Source organism: Callorhinchus milii, unplaced genomic scaffold (genome assembly GCF_018977255.1).
Source record: "Callorhinchus milii isolate IMCB2004 unplaced genomic scaffold, IMCB_Cmil_1.0 Scaffold2, whole genome shotgun sequence".
Taxonomy (NCBI): domain Eukaryota; kingdom Metazoa; phylum Chordata; class Chondrichthyes; order Chimaeriformes; family Callorhinchidae; genus Callorhinchus; species Callorhinchus milii.
This window is the reverse complement of record NW_024704743.1, coordinates 33633493-33654124: the sequence shown is the minus strand read 5'-3', so window position 1 is coordinate 33654124 and position 20632 is coordinate 33633493.

Here is a 20632-nt window from a genome sequence, read left to right as displayed (position 1 = left end):
GTTGTCCAATTTTCCAGCAAGGGGAATGCTATACAGCAAAAGCTGATGTTTCACCTTCCTTAACACAGCGGCAACTAAAGCCAGTTCTAGCTTCTTCCTTTCTAGCTGGATCCTGATCAGCAGCACAACCACCTCCTCCCCCTCATATACACATACCCTCCCCCAACATACAGGCACCAGCACACACCCCACGCCCACATATTGACACCAGTGATACTCCACCACCCCACCCACCCTGCACACAACACAGGTACCAGCAACATCCACGTACTCTTGGTTTTAATGCCAGAGTTAAAAGAACAAATAGATTACTACTGAAAGTGGCAAACATAATATTGCAGCCGGATCAATTAGAAAAAAGTCTCAGGCACACCAGATGTCTCAGTAAAAGTAATGCCTCAACAGAGCTACACATTAAATTATGCCCCAATTCAGCCCTGTTTTGCAATGCAACCATGAAGCTGGGCTGCTGTGGAGTGATTACACTTAAACGACAGCTCAAACACTAATACACTTACAAGCATTGTTGTCCCCAGGGTTGCACAGCTGACACATGGAGGTCAAACCACGTACCAGCAAGAGCCTTAAAGTACTGCAGTACAGGTTGCACAAAGATAAACCTTTACAGAAAAATAAGCCACGCAGAAAAAACGAGTCTGGTCACAGATTAACCTTTGCAGTTCTTAACAATAATGATCTTAACCTGGAGAGAATCGAGCATCACTTTTTCTACCATACACTGGAATTTACTGACAATTCTAGTTGAGAGGAACAAATCAGATTGTTTCTACTGGAAATAGCAAACATCGATTGGCAATACTGCAAACAGACTCCGTTTTTCAGCTGGGTACATTTCAGGCAGATGTGCGCAATTGGCTGCCGCATTTCGCCCACAAATATACACTCAATTCCCTTTACAATATATTCTGTGAAGTGCTTTGAGACGTCTAGAAGACGTGAAAAGCGCTATATCAAATGCAAGGATTATTATTATTATATTTATAGATGTCATCTATCTTAGTGTAGATCAGAGGTTGAAAACTGCCGAGCAAAGGCCACATCTCAGGAATTTCTGGGCCACTCCAGACATCACGAACATCAGTATAGCGGAAGCCGCTTAAGACGGACAAGTCAGGAACAGCTGTTTTGTCCAACTTACGCGGTATCCAAGATTAACCGAAGTTCCCTTACCTCTTCTCACCAACAGAGGAGAGGCGGCATTGGATGGGAAGGGGACCAATTAGCGGCGGCTGAGATGAGTGTTTACTAATCCCTTTGCTGGAAAATTGGACAAGAGGTTCTAAGATATAAATCATACCCGTGATGATTGATATCCTGAGCCTCTTGTGAAAGGATGTGCTCCAGCCAAACACCAATGGCTCCAGCTGTCAATCAATGAATTTGACTCCACCCATTCCCTCCTTTGTTTCTTCCCAGTTCCTCCGTCCCCTCACTGACAGCCCAAAGCCGCTTGTGAATGGCTGGAGTCTGCTGTCAATCAATCACAATTAGACTCCTCCCGTCTCCATCACAGAGCTGCTCGTGGCTGAGTGGAGCCGCTCAATACACAGAAGGCCCGAGTGAGTACATTCAGGGGCAACCAGCGCAACATTTTGCATATTTAACACACGTAGCAATATAAATGAATCAAACCCGGGCATTTTGTCTTGATTTACCGGTCACCGAAGGTAAAGCGGTGTCCAACATACAGCGGTTTCCACTGTATAATATTTCTGGAATTCCTATAGAATTTGACCAAAACATTCAATTTCTCCACAACCCTCAATTTCTCATCTTTCTATCAACTTCATCCCCTCCCCCATAAAAATCTCAGTAGTCATTTAAAAACAAACCCCTTGATGCTGTAATGGGAGGGCGGTAGGGTTGATATTATGAAAGGATGAGATCAAATGTGCCTTCTTCACCCAAATCTCTCTCGTGACCTTTGGAACGATTTTCAAAGTTAAAGGTCCTGAAACTCAATTAAAATGCACAGTGGAGACATACGTTTGTTCTATTCAGTACTGGCGATTTTCTCCACCACCCACTGCCTTGCATAAGCCACCGAGCCAGGGTGCATTAAGTTAAGTAAGTGAACGGAAATCAAAGTTCTTGCAATGAGCACTTTGACCGTTCAATACATGAATTGTCACCTATAAAAATCTAATGAAGTTGCAGGTTGGCGTTTACGAGCATGAACCTGCAGAGATACAGCTTCAAGGATCAGCCAAAGCATTGGTTATGGAGAAATTCTGATAGCAGCATCGAGGGGAAATACAAGACAGCCTTCAAGCATTTTCCACCACACGACAGCTCCCTGTTGGCATAGCTTGGAAATAAATCTAGTGAATAAAGAGGAAACTGCTCCTCTAGGTTATGAAAATCCCAGAATAATTGTATATACATATATACATATCAATAATATATAGTTGAGAAGGATACACTACTTCTTACACACAGACACACTTGGGTGTTTCAGAGCATGAACAAGTTGAAAAGTGTCCCAGGGTCTGTTAAGGAAGGAATACGTGATCAGAGTATTATCAAGAGGTGGACCATTTTGTGATTACAAATGGGCAGAGAAAGCCATGACAATGAATTCATTGTTTTTGACACATTTCCTGTGGAACATTCTCAATAAGAGCTGATGACAAGGCTCTCCAGAACCCATTCATTCGTTTTTATCACTAAATGCAGCCTTGAATAACAGTGAACACTCAAATAATTGTGTAATTGTAGGCAAACATGGCAGCCAATTTGCACAAAGCAATATCCAGCAAACAGCCATGAAATGAATGACCAATTTTATCCGGGGGATTGTTAGCCAGAACTTTGGAAGAAATTCCCTCAGCTTTTCATAACTTCATGATCCAGATGGATCCACAGTACTCTAGTGCATTGTGAATGACAACTCAGGCAGCATGACACATGGGCAGGATTTGGAAAGGCAGACTAGTCACTGGATGAAGGCAGGGACTCTTCCCACTCAGCTCCCAGTAACCCTGCAAGCCAAAACCCTAACAGTAGGGTGTTCCTGGCTGGACAAGCAGTGGAAAAGATTGCCAGATCGTGCTCTTAACGGCAAGCTATGCGGTTTTAGCTGATTAGAGTCCAGTAGTACCCCAACTCCCTAAGCTTTGCCTCTTGCTAACCGGCACCTAATACTTTCCAGAATTAGGAAGAAAGTTTCATTCCCTTTCATAAATATCCTGGGAATTTCCATGTTTAGGTGGAATTTGTGGAACTCGGTTTGATCTGGATACTCTTAATTAAGCATGCCCATATGTTAAGACACATGGCTGAGCAGAAAAATAAATTCAACACACAAACGAGTGTCTTAGATTTAAAATATCCTTTTTCAACAATGGCAATTCTGGACTAATTGGGATCTATCACCAATGGTAGACCCAAGGTATTCCAGGCCGCTTTTCCTGCATGAAAGGCACTGTATGTTGTTGGTGTAGTGGTTTGGCTTTGTACACTTATTTTCAGGCCACTATTAGACAAACTCATCCTGGGATGAAGAATTCTCATTCACACCAACATTACCAGGAAGCCCCTCAACTTACAATATATTTTTAACATGTTGCACTCCCAGCACAGCCTTAAAAGTCCACTGATGGCATAGTTGGTAAATTTACTGCCTAATATGTGTCTTAATGACGTCAGGAAAGTGGCAAGCTGTTAAAAGATATTAAGATCATGACAGGCTTCCTGCTAATATAGCAGGAATAGGTTCTTGATCCAGCATTGAAAAGAGTATCTCAGGGAGCTTATAGTCACTTTACACAGCCCTTTTCTCAGCAGTCATTTGGTTTACTTCTGGTGGGAACGTAGGCTTCAGTACATTTCAAAGAGGGTCAAAAATCCCCTCCACCACACACACACACACACACACACACAGACAAGATTCCTGTTAGCAATCAAACAAACAAAGCTGCTTGAATGTTATTCTCCAATGTTTCCAAAAAAAAGCCTCATGAGAAAACAAGCCTTTGGCTTAATTAAGTTAACTATAGGAGTTGTGCTGCTCGCAATCCTGAACTACAAGAAATTAAAAAGGTGACTAGAAAAAAGTGCAGTTTACAACATAAATGTGACCAGTTTATTCAGACCACCAACAGAGCTTCCCCCACCCCACCCACCCCCATTGTCTGCCTCCGATCAAGTGGCTAACCCAACAGACTATTACCAGGGCGAGGACATCAATGGTTGCACACGGCACATGCCACACTCCGGAAAAATAATAATAATCCTTGCATTTGATATAGCACTTTTCACATCTTCTAGACTTCTCAAAGTGCTTCATAGAATGTAAAGTGAATTGACTGAATATTTGTGGGCGAAATGCAGCAGCCAATTGCACACAGCAGTGTCCCACAAACAGTCATGGATTGAAATGACCAATTTATTATTTTTTTTGAGGGATTATTATCAGGCGTGTGGAGTAAGGAAACTTGCCCAAGGTTTCACCCTGCCGGGAATCAACCAGGTCTCTCGCTTGCAAAGCGAGTGCTTTAACCACTGAGCTACAGGACTCCACGTAGTGCAAAAAGTGCAGTTGCTGCTACGAATGAAGGGGCTATGAAGACTAAAAGCCAAGTTGAAGACTAAAAATCTGCCATCAATTTCCAGATGGTTACTTGTGAAGTTTTGTTTTGAAAAAAAACGGCTCGATTGCTTCCAGCTCTTAAACCTTTCCGCTTTGAATCCACATCTGGTCCGAGCTGCAGCCTGGAGTCCAACACGTTCAAAATACCAAAGAATTGTTAAGCCTTTTGAGTCTCACTAACTTGTTCCTTTACATTACAGCAAACTACACAGAGAATTGAGTACAGCCATTTGGCTTTAGTTAGACACGGTAGAACGAGAGGGGGTGGGGGTAATGTAGGAGAAAACATGCATTCCCATCTGTGCATATTCTTTCGTTTCCATTCTACAGTCCCATGGCAAACGTTCTGGTCAAATTAACAATCTGGGAACAGTTTGGGTTTACCATTTGATTCATCGAGGAACACAGATGACAAAATTAGGTTGAACAATGATTCAATGGTTTCCACACCACATTTACTGCAAACATTTTAGATACAAGAAAAGTTGGAAAGCAGAACAATGCTGGCTCAGATTTTTTTTTTTTTGCATTGGAAGAAGTTGAAAGAACATCTTGTTTCCACTTGGATTTTTCTTTATTTCGAATTCAGGGGCAGTCTCACTATGCACAATGCTGTACCAATCAGATCGAGGTACTGAAATCTACAGCACTAGTAACAGATAGTACCTCGTCTTCAGCCTCGTCTTCAGCAAATTCTCCCTCCCCTCAAATCTTCTGAACCACATTCTGGGAAATAAAACCATCAACCTTCTATTACATTACCCCTATCGAGGAGCAATAGCTAGGCCAGCAATGCAGTACGCTGTGGTGCAAAGCTTGTTTATCACTAACTAACCACTGGCATCAATTTTGCAGAAAGATGGAAATGGAGCTTGAAACAGAATAAAAACAGCTTTCCTGAAACCTAGTGAATGGGGTGTTTAACTGGTTTGCATTTCTGTTGAACTTGTGTTCCAGTAGAGGTATCTACATGGAGATCGGGAGGAGGAACCAGTAATATTTTTTTCTTTCTCTCTCTTACCCTCCTGCTCAACCCAGAGGCTCTGAGGCTAATTGTAGCCAGAGTAATAATAATAATCCTTGCATTTGATATAGCACCTTATCACAACTTTGAGACATTTCAAAGCACTTCACAGAATATACTGTAAATTAATTGCTATTCATTTAAAAAGGCATCCAAGTTCATGTATAGTGTGTGGAGATGTTGAGAGTGAAGTATTACCAGAGGAAGAGAATGTCTCCCTCAAAATTGCCATTAAAAAAGAGCTGACCCTTGAGGTCTTCATATGTTTCACATCAGGTTTTCTAGTACATGCACCTGCACTGACATTTGCAACAAAAATAAACTTCTAGCCTGTGTAGCCTAAAAATGAACCACTGTAATGAAGATTCCCAAACTGACCCTGTGCTCGCTCCACTCCCGCCTTGACAGCTGGGATTAATGGCAGACAAAGCTTCAAAGCTTGAATGTGAAGGACGGCTGAAGTTTCAAAGCCCTGTTACAGCTCGGCTTTTAAATGGGTTTTCCTGTTTCTTATGGCCATTTGAAAATCTCCTCTCACAATGCTGACCGTAAGCTTGAAGCAAGAAGAAAAAAAACTGCTCATTGCAATCTTTCCCAGGCAGAAAACTGCAATTATGGCCAAAAGATGAAATCTCTTGAAAGCTTCCAGTAATGGCTGTATAGCAGTTACCTCTATCATTGCAAAGTGCCGCACATTCTCTCTTCTGCACCAGAATATTAGCAGTGTTCCTAATTTTATTCTTTGATCGCTTAGGTCTGTTGTAGTTTCGCCCTCCCACTCCTTCTCAACCACCACCACCACCGTTCCACTCCCTGTGGATACAACTCTATCATTGTCAGTCTCATGCCAGCCGTCAGCAGACGGGAACACAAACAGTCTGAATTGCCACCAATTCTCCCAGGGCTTGGAGGGGTGGGTGGAGGAGGGGATGGAGAAAAGGAGTTGGTGTTGAGAAGCTGTCCTACTAATCAAATGGATCAATACAAAGGAGGGCATACTGAGTTATTCAGTAATACCTGTTACGCAAAATGGGCTTGTAATCTGTAACCCTGTAACCAACCTACTTCTCCAAAACTGATGCTTTACTCAAATGAGCATAAGTCGGCATATACCTGGAGTTGTAACATTTTTGCATCAATCACTGCTTCACTGCCTTTCCTCCTCCTCGACCACCGCCACCATTCCCAGCCCCCGTTATAATTTAAACAAATGGGACGCTTTGGGTTCCTTCTCGTGAATTGTGAACATGGGGGCAAAGGCAGTTGGGCCCCAATGGCCTGTTTCTGTGCTGTATATATTCTAATGTATTCTAATTGTTTCAAAGTTTAAAACTATTCCCCAGATCTATTCCTCAGGAGGGTGGGGGTCTTTCCCTACCAAAATAGGGTCCGGAGAAGAGTTCTAATTGACAGTGCGTGGGTGCACCCCTGCTATACTACTGGAAGTGTTTTTGAAGATGATATCAGCACGACTGATTCTACTTCACTGAAGCAAAAAAAAGTTAGGCACATCTCTCTCTCTCTCTCTCTCAGCAAAGGCATTACTAAAGTCACGTGACTATCTGGCGTGTCAAATATCAGTAAAAGCACTTAGACCCACTCCATAAAGTTGTCTTCAGGAGCTATACAGAAAGCAGGCTACAGCTAATGCTATGGTGCGGGATGGTATTTTAGTTACTTTTCAATTAATGAGAGAACCATAAACACAGCACATTATATCACAAATTATAGCACAACTGTGAAGAAACAAGACTATAGCATCAGCCTATCTTGGCCAACATCTCTCAGAAATTCCAGCGGTGAAGAAGCTGTTGTGCATTTCTAAAAATATCACAACAGTCCGTGAAAGTCAAAAAAAATTAAATGTTCCAAATTACACAAGTCTGTCTGATAATGAAAGCATGTGCCACAGTTCATTAGTTTTATGTAGGACGGGTTTTTTTAATTTCACCACAGTGGCAATAGGTAATTTCAAGAGTGCAGAAGTGAGAGGCTACTCCCACCGCAGGGGCCGAGCCAAGGTACCTCCAAGCCAATCTCACTCACAGCCATTATAGTGTATACGTACTAATAAAATTCAGCATCCACTTCACAAAGAAGCGAAACTCAGAGGCTTACAATTTCAAATTGTGCAACAAGCTCTTCAATGTCCACCTAAACAGCAGTTCATTCCTCCTCCTGAATCAAGTTCACTTCTCTTTTGGCTTTAATAACATTTTAAAAACATAAGCGTCGGGATATGGGATCTGCGACCTGAACTGTATTCTTAGCACAGAACTGGGCATCGTGTGCGGAGGTGCAACAAGGAGATGCGGGGATGAAAGAGAAACACACAAAATAGTAAGGCCAGTGATTTTGCAATTATTTTTAAAGGTACTGGATGGAATCGATTAAAATTAATCCTTGCATCTAATATAGCAACTTTCACTTTGGGAAGATGTCCCAAAGCCCTTCACAGAATATACTGCAAAGTGGAGTTTTATTTTGTGGGCAAACCCAGCAGTCAATTTGCACAAAGCAATGTCCCACAAACAGCCATGTGAAAGGAACCCTTCACCATGCTTAAGAATATCCCAACCAAACTAAGCAGAGTAAGTGAGTTCCAAGTCACGACGTGGGACTTAAACCCACAATCTTCTGACTCAGAGGCGAGAATATTACCAACTGAGTCCAAGCTGACAGGGTAGGCTGCATGGAGCTGAAGGAACAGCAACATCGTCAATTTAGTGGGCGTTTGAGATAGATGATCCGAAAATAAAATGCAAAGCTTTGAGTCACAGAGAAATAAATGGCCAGTGTGGACTCATTGGAATGAATTTAACTACAGCAAGTTTCACAAGGAGCCAATGACAGCAAAAATTGTGAATGTCCAAAAACAATGATTACAAAATGCCCCAGTTGAGGAGCAGAGTGTGGCTGTGGACTGGAGCGGATGTCCAAGCGTAAACACAGCTCGGTTCATCCCATAGCCTCCCCTTCCCCACCGAAAAACTGTACCCTTCCCCCTACCACAACTAAATAATACATTCTGCACTCCTCTCACTATCGGGGGCGGAGGGGTGGGGGGAGCATTACGGGAGGAGGCACTGAGCTTCACTCATTAGTGGAATCATCCCACCAGGTTTACAGAGAATGACTGAATCAAAGAGACCGTAGGGGGGGACGGGGGGACGACGACTTCAATTCCCCCCACCCACTGATCCTCCACTACCCAAATAGAGAAACTCTTCACAAAATGGTTGCTGCAGACACAAATGAGATCCAGAGGGCTTCCTGGGAAGGGGAGGGAGAGAACAAAAAATATCCATCACAAGCCACAATAGAGAGATCCCTCAGCTACACAATAAGGTTTACTCGCACTGAGAAAGAAAAGCTTTGGGTTTACATGGAAGAGCAAGCAAAGAATTGACAATGATATTACTAGACATTAAAAAAAAGCCCTATTTCCTCTTGGCTCCAAAATGTAAACTTGGCCCCGAGCAAATGCTGTAAAGGACTTTTCACTGTTGGCACCAGCAGCATAAAGCATATTAGTACATTTCCCTTATGTGTATACAGTAGTAGGTTTCCAAACACTAATTCTGGCAAGCGATATTTCTTTTGAGTCTTAAAATCCACTGTCCAGTAAGTACAAAAAGGAATTACAATCCCTGCTCTGCAACAAGATATTGGTCATTTTTTATTGTTTAATGTTTTATATTCTGATTTCTAGTAATGGCTCAATGTGTACAGTTGAGCATATGATATACATTGAACCATTATTGGAAATTGGGAGCATTGCCAAGGACATCACCCAGAAACAAAAATCATTAACATAGCTGCATCCTGGAGGGGGGGGGCTGAATTTTAAGGTGGTGCTTCTACGATACTTAAAGCTCACTACCCAAAAATCAATGTGAAAAGTCATGTCCTAAATAATAATAATCCTTGCATTTGGAAGATCGCCTTATCACGTTGTTGAGACGTCTCAAAGCGCTTCACAGAATATACTGTAAAGTGAATTCACTGTATATTTTGTGGGCAAAACAAAATGCTTTTTTTTGGTTGTGGGGGTACCAGCATTGATAAGAATTAAACCAAAGTCTCACCTGCCCGTTCAGGTAAATGTTAAAGATTTCATGGCACTGTCTAAAAAAAGGAAAATTCTGCCGGTGTGAAAGATCAATTGAATCCCCCGGATTAAATTGACCTTTCACTTCACGGCTGTTTGTGGAAGATTGCTGTGAGCAAACCGATAGTCACGTCTCCCCACAAAACACACACAATCTCCGCACTTTATAATAAAATCCTGGGAAGTGTTTTGAGACGTACCACAATGTGATAAGGTACTGTACCAAATTCAAGGATTATTATTATTGCTCAGGAATGCAGTTTGACATTGCTCCCAACACTGTTATCATTACTGATAGCCTGAGTGAAGATTATATGAAAACATTACACGCCCATCATTAGGCTTTACCGAAACCCTAATGGCAATCTTGGTGTGACTAGATAAGTTACATGCACACTACATTAGTCATGAAGCCTGCGACAAAATATCCTCATTATATATTTACAGAGTAAGACCAGGGTGGGGGGGTGGGGGGGAGGTGGGGGGGTTCACAGACTGATTTATTATACTATAGAATTCATCACAGACCAAATTCTACAGGCAAAACAGAGACAATACAGCGGTCCAATCCAACAGTCATAAGATGTTAACACTGGGGACACCAGACATGTTATGCAACTTAAGTTTGAAGCAGTTATTTGAATTCCAGTCGGCTTCACCCACCAACAATTCACCTCCAAATGCAGAAATTTGTTTCTACCTTCTGCTCCGAGGCAGTGGGCGCATCGAGACATTTGCAGCGTGAAATTGAGAAGCGCTGCGTAAAAGGCTATGCTTGATCATCACAACTGTAGTGGGAGGGGAGTTAATGAGTCACTGCTGTAACCTAGCTGCGCTGTAGCACAACAGCTGTGACTTTTGTTAGATGGCTGTAGTACTGTACTGTTTTTGCCACAGGACGAGCAAACAAGCAGGGATCGAGCCAGTACCCAGCATCGCTGCCAGGCAGCAGCAAAAGGAGTTATTGAAGTACTGCACTGCCTTTTCTTCCCCTTCCTGCATTCTTAACAGTGTCGCCCTCTCGCACCACTTCCCACCGACTTTAATAAAAGTCAGGCACATGGAAAACACAAAAACAATTGCTCAGGAAAGCCACAGAAAACCCCAACCATAGGTGTTAGAATTCAAATTTCACTGTACTCTGATAAGGCTGCAACCCTGTAGACAGCAACTTCAATCAGAACATCAAGTGTCCAACAAGTATTTGACAGCAGTGCAACAATCTGCCACATTGCATCACTGATGAAGTTCAGCACTTCTGATACATACATCGACTGCTCTACAGGTACCGCTATACCTTACTCAGTGCATACAAATAGTTTGGATATGCCAGTTGGAAAGCCAAGTCTGAACAGCTCCAAGGATACCAGTGAACACCTATCACGAAGGTACAGCTTCCTCCCAAAGAGGAAGGAGCTGTAGCTATCGATTCAGGACCACTGCCTTAGCTTAATCCATGGCAGCCTTGCAGCAATTACACTTCAGGACTCAACAGATTGATATGGTCAAGCTTGAACTTGCAGTACATCAGTCATAATTAAAAAGGTATCATATAGAGCATCTTGGACTCTGTCCAGCAATGATTCCCATTGACACGCTACACCCATCCAGATCATTATCAATGGTTGAACACAGCACCAAAGTAACAAAAGTGCATCCAACCACCCAAGGAGCCAATTATTGGTTGTTTTTTGATAAATGCATTGCATTATATAAAAATATAAAGTCAAGTTGAAGAGTTTGCACAGCTGTGGTAAAGCGCTATCCCAGACAAAAACACCCACCGCCTGCTTTCACTCACTTGCGTCTCGGAATTCTCCCCAACAGCCGTTCAAAATCCAACAAACATTCACAAAACACAATCAATATCAACATGCAAGGCTTATTATTATTAGAATCCATCAGGTACTCCATCACATCAAGACCCAAGAAATGAAATCAACATTACCATTTTCAACAACAAAAAACTACTCTATTGTAGCTCAACTGTCAAAAAGGTTGCATTTAAACTGTGTCAGATGTTATATTTCACAGTTACTCCCTGCAAACAGGCTTTTTTTGTGATGGATGGGGGGGGAAGAGAGAGACTTGAATCCAAACAAATGAATTTTACTTGTTATTGATCTCAACCAAGTCTTTCAACAGAATCTCTTTAGGCCAAAACCGCATTTCCATACCCAACATAAAATCTTGTCCCATTTTCTGTCCATGCACACAATAGCATTTTATGATAATTCTCATGCCAAATTCCTCCCTTAGGAACTCCTCACTTCCGCACAAGGCTGCCATTCTGTGAGGTCAGGGAACTGAACAGCACATAGCAAAATCCTGCCTTGGAGCTGCAGGAAGTTATCGATTCAGACAACATGCAGTCTCCAATCATCTTTCCACCACTCTGTTACACAAATCTACCTGTTGCTTTCCCCAGTGATTCAGTGAGTACATGTACATGTATTTCCCAGTTTGGGACAAGAAAGGTGCAGATTTGTGGTGAGCACTGAGTTTGCCAATTTAAGGCAGTGGGGAGGGAGGGAAAAATATCAGCCCAAGTTTCTTCAGTTGCGCACAATCCACTACCCCCCACCAGACATTAATGACAGTGAAGTCGGAGTATGACTCAGCTCTCACTGATCACAAATGGAGAATGGTCACTCGCCTGAATAGGTTTGTGTGGCAACAAGGAAGATAAGTTTTGAAACTTGGCCTTTTTATAAAAAAACTCCCTTCAGTATCTGGGGTAATATAAAAAAAGACCTAGAGTGGGAGAGAAAGAGACAGAAAAAGAGAAGTCTTCCCCAGGCAGTTTAGAGATTAATGCAGGATCATCTTACATATCAGATAGAGAAGGAAGAGGCTTTGGAAAGCCACAAGTGATGCAGTGACGTGTACTTTCAGGCAGGATGAGTTTCAGTGTGCTGTGCAATGCAAATCACAAATCTGAATAGACTAGTTTGTCTACAAACTCCAGTATAGAGAAGTGCATTTGTTATGAAATGCTATTATTGTGTGTACTGGTTATGGACCGAAAAATAAACTACTTTGGATATCCTCCAGAAATGAAAGGTGCTATATGAAATGTAAGCAGCATTATTTTTATTTTGAAGTCAACAGCAGCAATATCCGTTATCTCTTCTTCCGCACCTTTTCCTGCACAATCTTTGTTTGCAATAGGCCTAATCTGAACTCTACAAAGAGTGGAGAGTGCCAACACAGTATGTTAGTCATCCTATGTAAAGAATGGTTTTCATCAAAGACACCCTATCACATCTACCACACATCTTGCCTACAATTTATTGACAAGGGGCCTAATATTTACATCTGCTGTCCACCATTGAGTTGCAAATCTACCCTCTTTTCCAAACACTATACCCCATTGCTTATTTCTGCTCCACTCTGTATTCAGACAATGCATGCCTCACTGAGCCGTCTTACAATTTGAGCCTGTTAACACTAACTCTCCATTCATGGGTGGGGTTGCAGGTTTCTTACAGCAAGTCAGAACTTACTCAGGTTTTGCACTCCCCGAGGTGTCACTGCCCTGCCTGGCAGGGCGCGTTTCACAGCAAACACCACGGGTGGGGCGGGAGGGGGGGGGGTTTCCCACATCTGTGGTTTGCACGTGAAATTCTCATTAAGATATACAGCGAGGAGTTTCAGAGTGTCCGAGTTTAGCAAGCCGAGCCATCAAACAAACATTTGCAATTTCTGTGACTATTTTTCACAGCTCCCCCCCCCTTCTCCATATCTCAGTTTAATAATAGGACTGAAATGTCAGGGCTCTCATTTGCTTGTAATTCACAATTTTGAAATGGGAGAGAGAGAGAGAGAGAGAGAGAGAGAGAACATAAGCGCCAGCCTTTTTCAATACTATTCCATAAATAACGGTGGAGGGAGTGGACGACAGCTGACTTCAATGTTCCCGTGGCCCTAGGTAGGCTAAAAACAGAACAAAAATCCAAACAACCATGAAGATCGGCAGCCTACGTATTTAGGGAAGTAAGGGTCATTTTAAGAGCAGGTGGTCTTTTAAGGCAAGTCTACCACAGGAAGCTGCCACATCCTCCATGGGTCAGATGCTTTTCTTAAAGGAGCCGTCAATCAGAGCTGATTATCTGTGATGAATGAAGTGAAGCATTCTGCAATACCCTTTTTTATTCCCAAACCTAAATTGAACACAAATGACCGCACTCCTCCAATCTATTAATCGCAGCAATTATAACTGGAACAGAATTCACATTTCAGAAATATTTTACGATGCCTTTTCACGGCCACATTACTTGTTTGCTCCTCTATTTCTCCCCCCCCTCCCCGCAGCCACACTTCAGAGATCACTTCCTGAACACCACAAGGATAACATTACGCAGTCAGTGTTGGATAACCAGGAATGTCGGGAGCGTCACTGAAAACAAAAGGCACACACAGCACAGCACACAAAACAAAGGAGATGTGCATTGCAGTTTAACAGCACGCTGCCAGATGGCTTTCCAATGAAGAACATCACTTCATTTCACGAGCACCGTAAAACAAAGTAAATATAATTGCTCTACGAGCAGTGCTAACCACATAAACCCTGGCAAAGTGCCCAGTTAGTTAAACGCGCACGTTGCCATTGCACCACTGCAGTTTATTGTATTTTTTTAAATAGCCAAGAAGCATTGTTCTCCAGAGTCAGCGAAAGTCTTAATTGCCTTGCCACAGCAAAAAAACACAAGCACTGCACCCCTCACCCCCCAAACTAAAAAAGTGGGTCTCAAAACAGAGTGGAGTCATCGTAATTCAGCACATCTCTGGAGACAACCTTTTACTGCAACGTTAGCTTCACGGATCAGGGCAGAATTAAATATTGATTGGCTCACTGAGTTATGCTATTAAAGAAATGTTCTACTACATCATACTGCCATTCAAATGAATGGGACATTTGCAATTATAACTATTATCAAATTACAGCGTGGTAGTCACGCTGCTTTTGTGCCATATAATTCACAGCAAGCCAAGCTGGCCTTCTTTAAAAAAATAAAATACATCAGGTTTTTAAAGAATAAATCAGAGTCACTCCAACCAACGAACTACTCCCAAATCTTCCACCGAATACAGTCCGAATACAGGAAAGAGGGGAATGCATCTTTTTCTTGGGTCCTGGAAGGACACAGCTATTCTAGCATCCAATCTGTGACACAGTCAAACTCCTCTACACAGACCTGGAGGAGACTATATAATAATAATAATCCTTGCATTTGACAACCGGCTTCCTACTTACTGCTAGGTAAACAGAGGCGTGTGGTGTAAGGAAACTTGCGAGGCGAGTGCTCTAACCAATACACTACAGGACTCCACAACAAAAAACAGTTCACTCAAGTTGAGCTAGCTGATACCAATTCTTTCCAGGACTAGGATATTCCCAAAAAATTACTTATGACCTTGCCTCAGCTCCTCATCATCCCTTTTTTTTTTACAAAATCCTATTTTTCCAGGGCTACTCCTAGGTGGGATTACACTCACCTTAATGTGAACTAGTTACAAATTTGTACAAAATTTACTCCCAACTGTGCAACATGCAAGTTCAATTATGCTGTCCGTCTACTACACCAATGCTGGTCTACAGACTACACTTAACGTGTACTTAAGACAGCCAGAATAATAAGAACCTGCCACCTCCAGGAAATAACTGCTTCAAGGAACTCCTAGTCCATTGTTTTCTTTTTTAAAAAAAGCAAACTTTCAGGCAAGAAATAATGAGAGACTGTTAACCTTGCACTGCTGTTACAGTGCATTATACAACTTCGGCCACTCCAGACCACAGAGCAGGTGAGCAACAATGCAATTCCTTTAAGAAAATGAAGAGGATCACCACTTACTTCTGAAATCTCCCCTAAACCGACCGAGGCATTCACCATCCACTGGAATATTTCTCTCAGCTAGAGCAAAGTTTTCAACACAATTTACACATTGTCAGTCACCTCAATAAATATTTCACCACTCAACAGAAGTCTTTGCTTGATCTTCCATCCCATTTGCAAGTAGATTACAGATCTTCAAGCCCCGCCTGAGAATTTTGAGCTCGTAGTCTAAGCTGACACTGCAGTGCAGAAGTGGGCGAGCACTGCAATGTTAGAGGCACCATGTTTTGGATAAGACAAACCGAGTTGCCATCTGCTTGTTCAGGAGGACATTAAAGATCCTATGATACTATTCAAAAAGAGAAGGGAAGTTCCTAATTGTACCCTGGCCAATAATCCCCAGATAAAATTGGTAATTCAGTTCATGATAGTTTGCAAATTTCTGTAGTCATCCAACAAATACAGTCACTGCATTTTACAGAAAAACTCTGGAGAACTTTGAGACACAGACAAGCAATATTATTCAAGTTTAGTTTAAGGTGTGTGTAAAAAAAATAGGATTCGGCATTCCATAGGACAAGGAGAGGGCATTACAGCAAGTAATCCTGCCCAACGTCATACCCATACTATTTATTGTACAGTCTACATGCAACAGTAATTATCTGTTGATATTTAAGACGCTTAGTAACACTAACACTCAGGCTACACTCATTTATTTCTCTGTATTTCAGCTTCATAACCTTCCAAAAGGATGATAATTGGTGAATGAACGTCTCAAGTCTTCAGACAAAGATGGTTTTCATTGACCAAACCAGCAAACAAAAATCCCTGAAAGTAACATTGAAGATGCTGAATGAAGAACATTTGTGTTCTGAAAGATAAATGAACTTGCAGATTTATAGCACCTCATTAAACCAAAACTTCTCATATCGGTTCACAAGTAAAAATAGGTTGACAGATTATTTGCTGCCTAATTCGCTCTCCCTTTTAGTCAACGATTGACAGTGTTGATAAAAGTCCTCTTCCTCTCAGTATTATGATCTTTGATTGTCCCTTTCAAGTCAGGTCAACATAAAAATCTTTCCCTTCTCGTTTCTGAACGGGCACTTGTCAAAATTCCAGTTTCCACTTATATAACCACATTTCTTTCCCGTCAGTTTGGCTCAGTCGGGAGCACTCTCAACTAAGGGGTTGCTGGTTCAAGCCCCACGTCAAGAATTCAGCTCATCGACTGAAACTTCAGTGCTACCCTGGGGGAGTGTTGTTTTAGTAGAGGTGTTGCCTTTCAGATGAGATTTTAAAATCGCACTCTGATTTCTTGACCTAGACTAACAATTCTACAGATAAAGCTACACTTCATGGCGCTACATGAAGAACCTTGCTCGTCCCTTACTCCAAGTTACTATCATAAACATTCTTCAAACTGACGACCCCATAGAAGACATTGTGTCCTTTCAGCCAGCCATTCTCACACACTAATCATAGTCAATGATCAGTGATCAGCAACCAATTATTTTCCTTTCGCTAACATTACTCCTACACATCCCCCGCCCCATAAAATCAGAGGCACATTATGCTGAATAAAATAAAATAAATCAAAGCTGCTACATCACACTGCCAAAACTTCACCTCAATTTCTTTCTCAACAGCAATCCCACTCCCCATAGCGTGCTTTCAGAGAGTTGGCTGCAATAAGATAATAGGATACCCTCAGTCACCACTGCCTAATCCTTACAACAACAACTTGGATTTATATAGCGCCCTCCATGCCGGACGGCGTCTCAGAGCGCTTCACAGTAACGGATCCCAGGGCCGAGCCAGGGGGAGAAGGAGGAAAGTGACCAAAGGCTCGGTCGAAAAGAAAGTTCTTCAGCCGAGACCTGAAAATAGGAAGAGAGGGGGCGAGGCGAGGGGAGTGAGGAAGGGAGTTCAGAGCCTCGGGGCATAATGGCTAAAGACACGGCCGCCAAGGGTGGAGTGGAGAACTCAGGGGACAAGGAGGAGGCAGACCCGGTGGAACGAGGGCAAACGGCCCTGTTTTGAGGAGAGAGGAGGTCAGAGAGGTAGGGTGTTGCAGAGGAGTGGAGGGATTTGAACAGTACAGTACAGCTTCAAACTCAGTTCATTTCCCAACATGCACAATATTTCCTTTGCACACACAAACACATACCCCTGAAGAACACTGAAAGACGAGGTAGGGTGCATGCAAAAGCACCCATCTCAAAAAGAAAAAGCCAGACCCGACATCTCTGCACATCAGAGGTCAGCATTTGAACATTCTTACGTATCAAACCTGAAAATCTATTCTGAACCCCGGACAGTTTCAAAACACCAGACAACAGAAAGTTGCTCCAGCTTGGTTCAGTCAGTAGGGCTCGCGTGTCTGGGTTACAAGACTGTGGGTTGAAGCCCCACTTCAGAATTCAGCTCAATATCTAGATCAACAATTCTGGGAGAGTTCTGCATTGTTGGAAACGCTACCTTTCAGATGAGATGATGACCAAGGCTCATTCTACCAGCCGAGGTACAATTTAAAATGTTCCCCAACTCTATTAAAGAAAGAATTTCTCTTCGTGTCCTGGCCAACAAACTCCCAGATTAATCAGCCGTTCACCTCACGGCTATTTGTGGGACCTTGTTGGCATTTGAGAGCAATTATTGCTAAAATAAAATTCAGTCTCATTTTTAATTAGGGGACTCCGAGGGCTTCGCTGGTCACACTCCAACCAAGTAATTCTATCAGTTAGCCTTCATAGCCAATAACCGCTTGGGGTCTCCCTCTCTATTCCGCACCCCCCCCCACCCCACACACACACTCATCATTTAAACATTTAAATCATTCAATCGGCCAGGACACTGCCTTTCGTAATCATCCAGAGTTGAGTAAAGAGGGATGCAGTGTGGAGCTCCCACCACGTCTGTTCCTGTTCCACGTGCTGCCAGGGAAATTGGGTCAGGCTGCAAACAGGCAAAACCTACAGCTGTGAGCTCTCCTGACTGGCACAGCTCCACAGCAGCTAGACAGCCAGCCGGGCTGGAGGAGAGTGGCTGCTCTCTTTCCCCAGTTACCTTACAGCAGCATGAAATACGCCTGGCAAGGAGCAAACACACAGATCACAGAGGCCCCAGTCTCAATCTGTGTCAACTTAGCCATGTGGGTGGCAATGGGGGGGCTGCATCTGGCCTCAATGCCTTATGATCGGTTCCTTGAACATACATCCAAGGAAATGTCTGCACTCGATTTGGACTTGATGCTCCCCCTCTCCCCCCCCCCCACCCCATTGAATAGGCTGCTGATAGCAATCACAATCACTGTTCACATATGGAACAACCACTTGTGGAAAAGATATTGAAGGCTGAATGACATCCAGGGAACTATTTCCCAGATCTGAGAGAATCCACTGTGCAGGAGGTCCACATGCTTTTTAATCATGATCATAACAGCAACTTGCATTTATACAGCATCCTTCATACAGGGCAGCATCTGGTGCTTAACAGTGGTGGAGCTTGATTCCATACTGGGGAGAGGAGGAGGTGACTGTAGGCACAGTCCAAGAAGATCTTCAGGCATGCTCTGAAGACAGGCAAAGAAGAAGCCAGGTGGAGTGACTGAGGCAGTGTTCCAGTTTCTAGTTAAAAGCAGACAACCAAGGCGACTTGGAATTGGGATGTGGAATATTCTTGTATTATTATGTAAAAATAAATGTCACATAAGAGGCAACCCGAGAACCAATGTGACCACACACACACAAGCCTCTCCTTAGCCAGGGATCCCCAGACTAAACTATGACAACGTTCCCTCCCCCACCGACCCCCCCCCTCCCTATAGGATCACAGCACAGACTAGGGAATCTGGGACCCAATGTGGCTGCTTCAATGTAACTACTTCCCAAGTCTTGCCATTCTCCAATGTACTCTATAAAAAGGTAGGCCCTGATGACAGGAGAGCAGTAAAATTTTCCTATATACTGTAACTCATATCAGATACAGATCAACAAGAACCTCATTCCTTAGTACAGGTGCTTATGTCACTTGGCTCGACAGCGATTGTCCTGAAAACCCTCACAAACCACTTAACTGACACTGAATAAATATCACCCATTTTAAAAAGGAATCAGAATTTTTTAAAAATTAATGTTTTACAGATTTTACAGTTCTGATCAGCAGAAAGTCAGCCAAGGCTGCCTGAAGTGTTAAAACTTCTGCACTGCACATTGTTCTGTGCAAACCCAGCAGGATCATACACTGGGAACGCAAGAGTGGTGACAGCACTTCACACGTCACCTGTGTAACTATCGATTGCTTTGTGGCACATTTGCCTGCACGGTCTTGCTTCCAGTAACAGCCCAGCAAGGGCTCTCCAGTTTGTCCATTTGGGATGAATGTGAGACTTTGCTGTCTGTAAATTGGCTGCAGAGTTTGCCTACAAAACACACAGTCATTACAATTCCCTGTGAAGCCGGGACTTGGATTTTAAATTCTCATCTGCAAGGACAACGCCTCCAACAACACAATGCTCATCCAGTACCGGTTCAACATGAACTATGTTTCCTAGTAACTGCGGTCACGCCAATGGTGTCTCTAGAGCTTTAGATCATGAACAGTGGACATTAATGATTATAGACCAATTCTGAAGTACCTTGCAACCTAAACGGACCATAAGATGAAGCTGATTCTGACACAGCTTCCAGCAATCCAGTTCATTCGCTTATAATTCAGTCAATTCCCACTATCGCTGCACCCTTCAAAGTTTCTTCCAACATTTAATGGTAACCAAAATGGAGGAAGGAGGCTAGTTAAAGTTCTCAGTCACTGTCCTTTCCCAGAAAGTGCATATATTTGGCCGAGGAAGGGTCAGGCTCACTCACCTGTCCCAGCAGTCACGGCCTGGTCACAGGGAATGAAATGACAACTTGGGAGGCTTACCAGATGAGCGAATAAACTGGGAGGGGGGAGGAGAGAAGGTGTGTTGGCCACTGCTGTGGTGCCTTTTCAAAACACACCAAATTAGATGCACTTAGGGCAAAAATGTAATCAACAGAATCAAG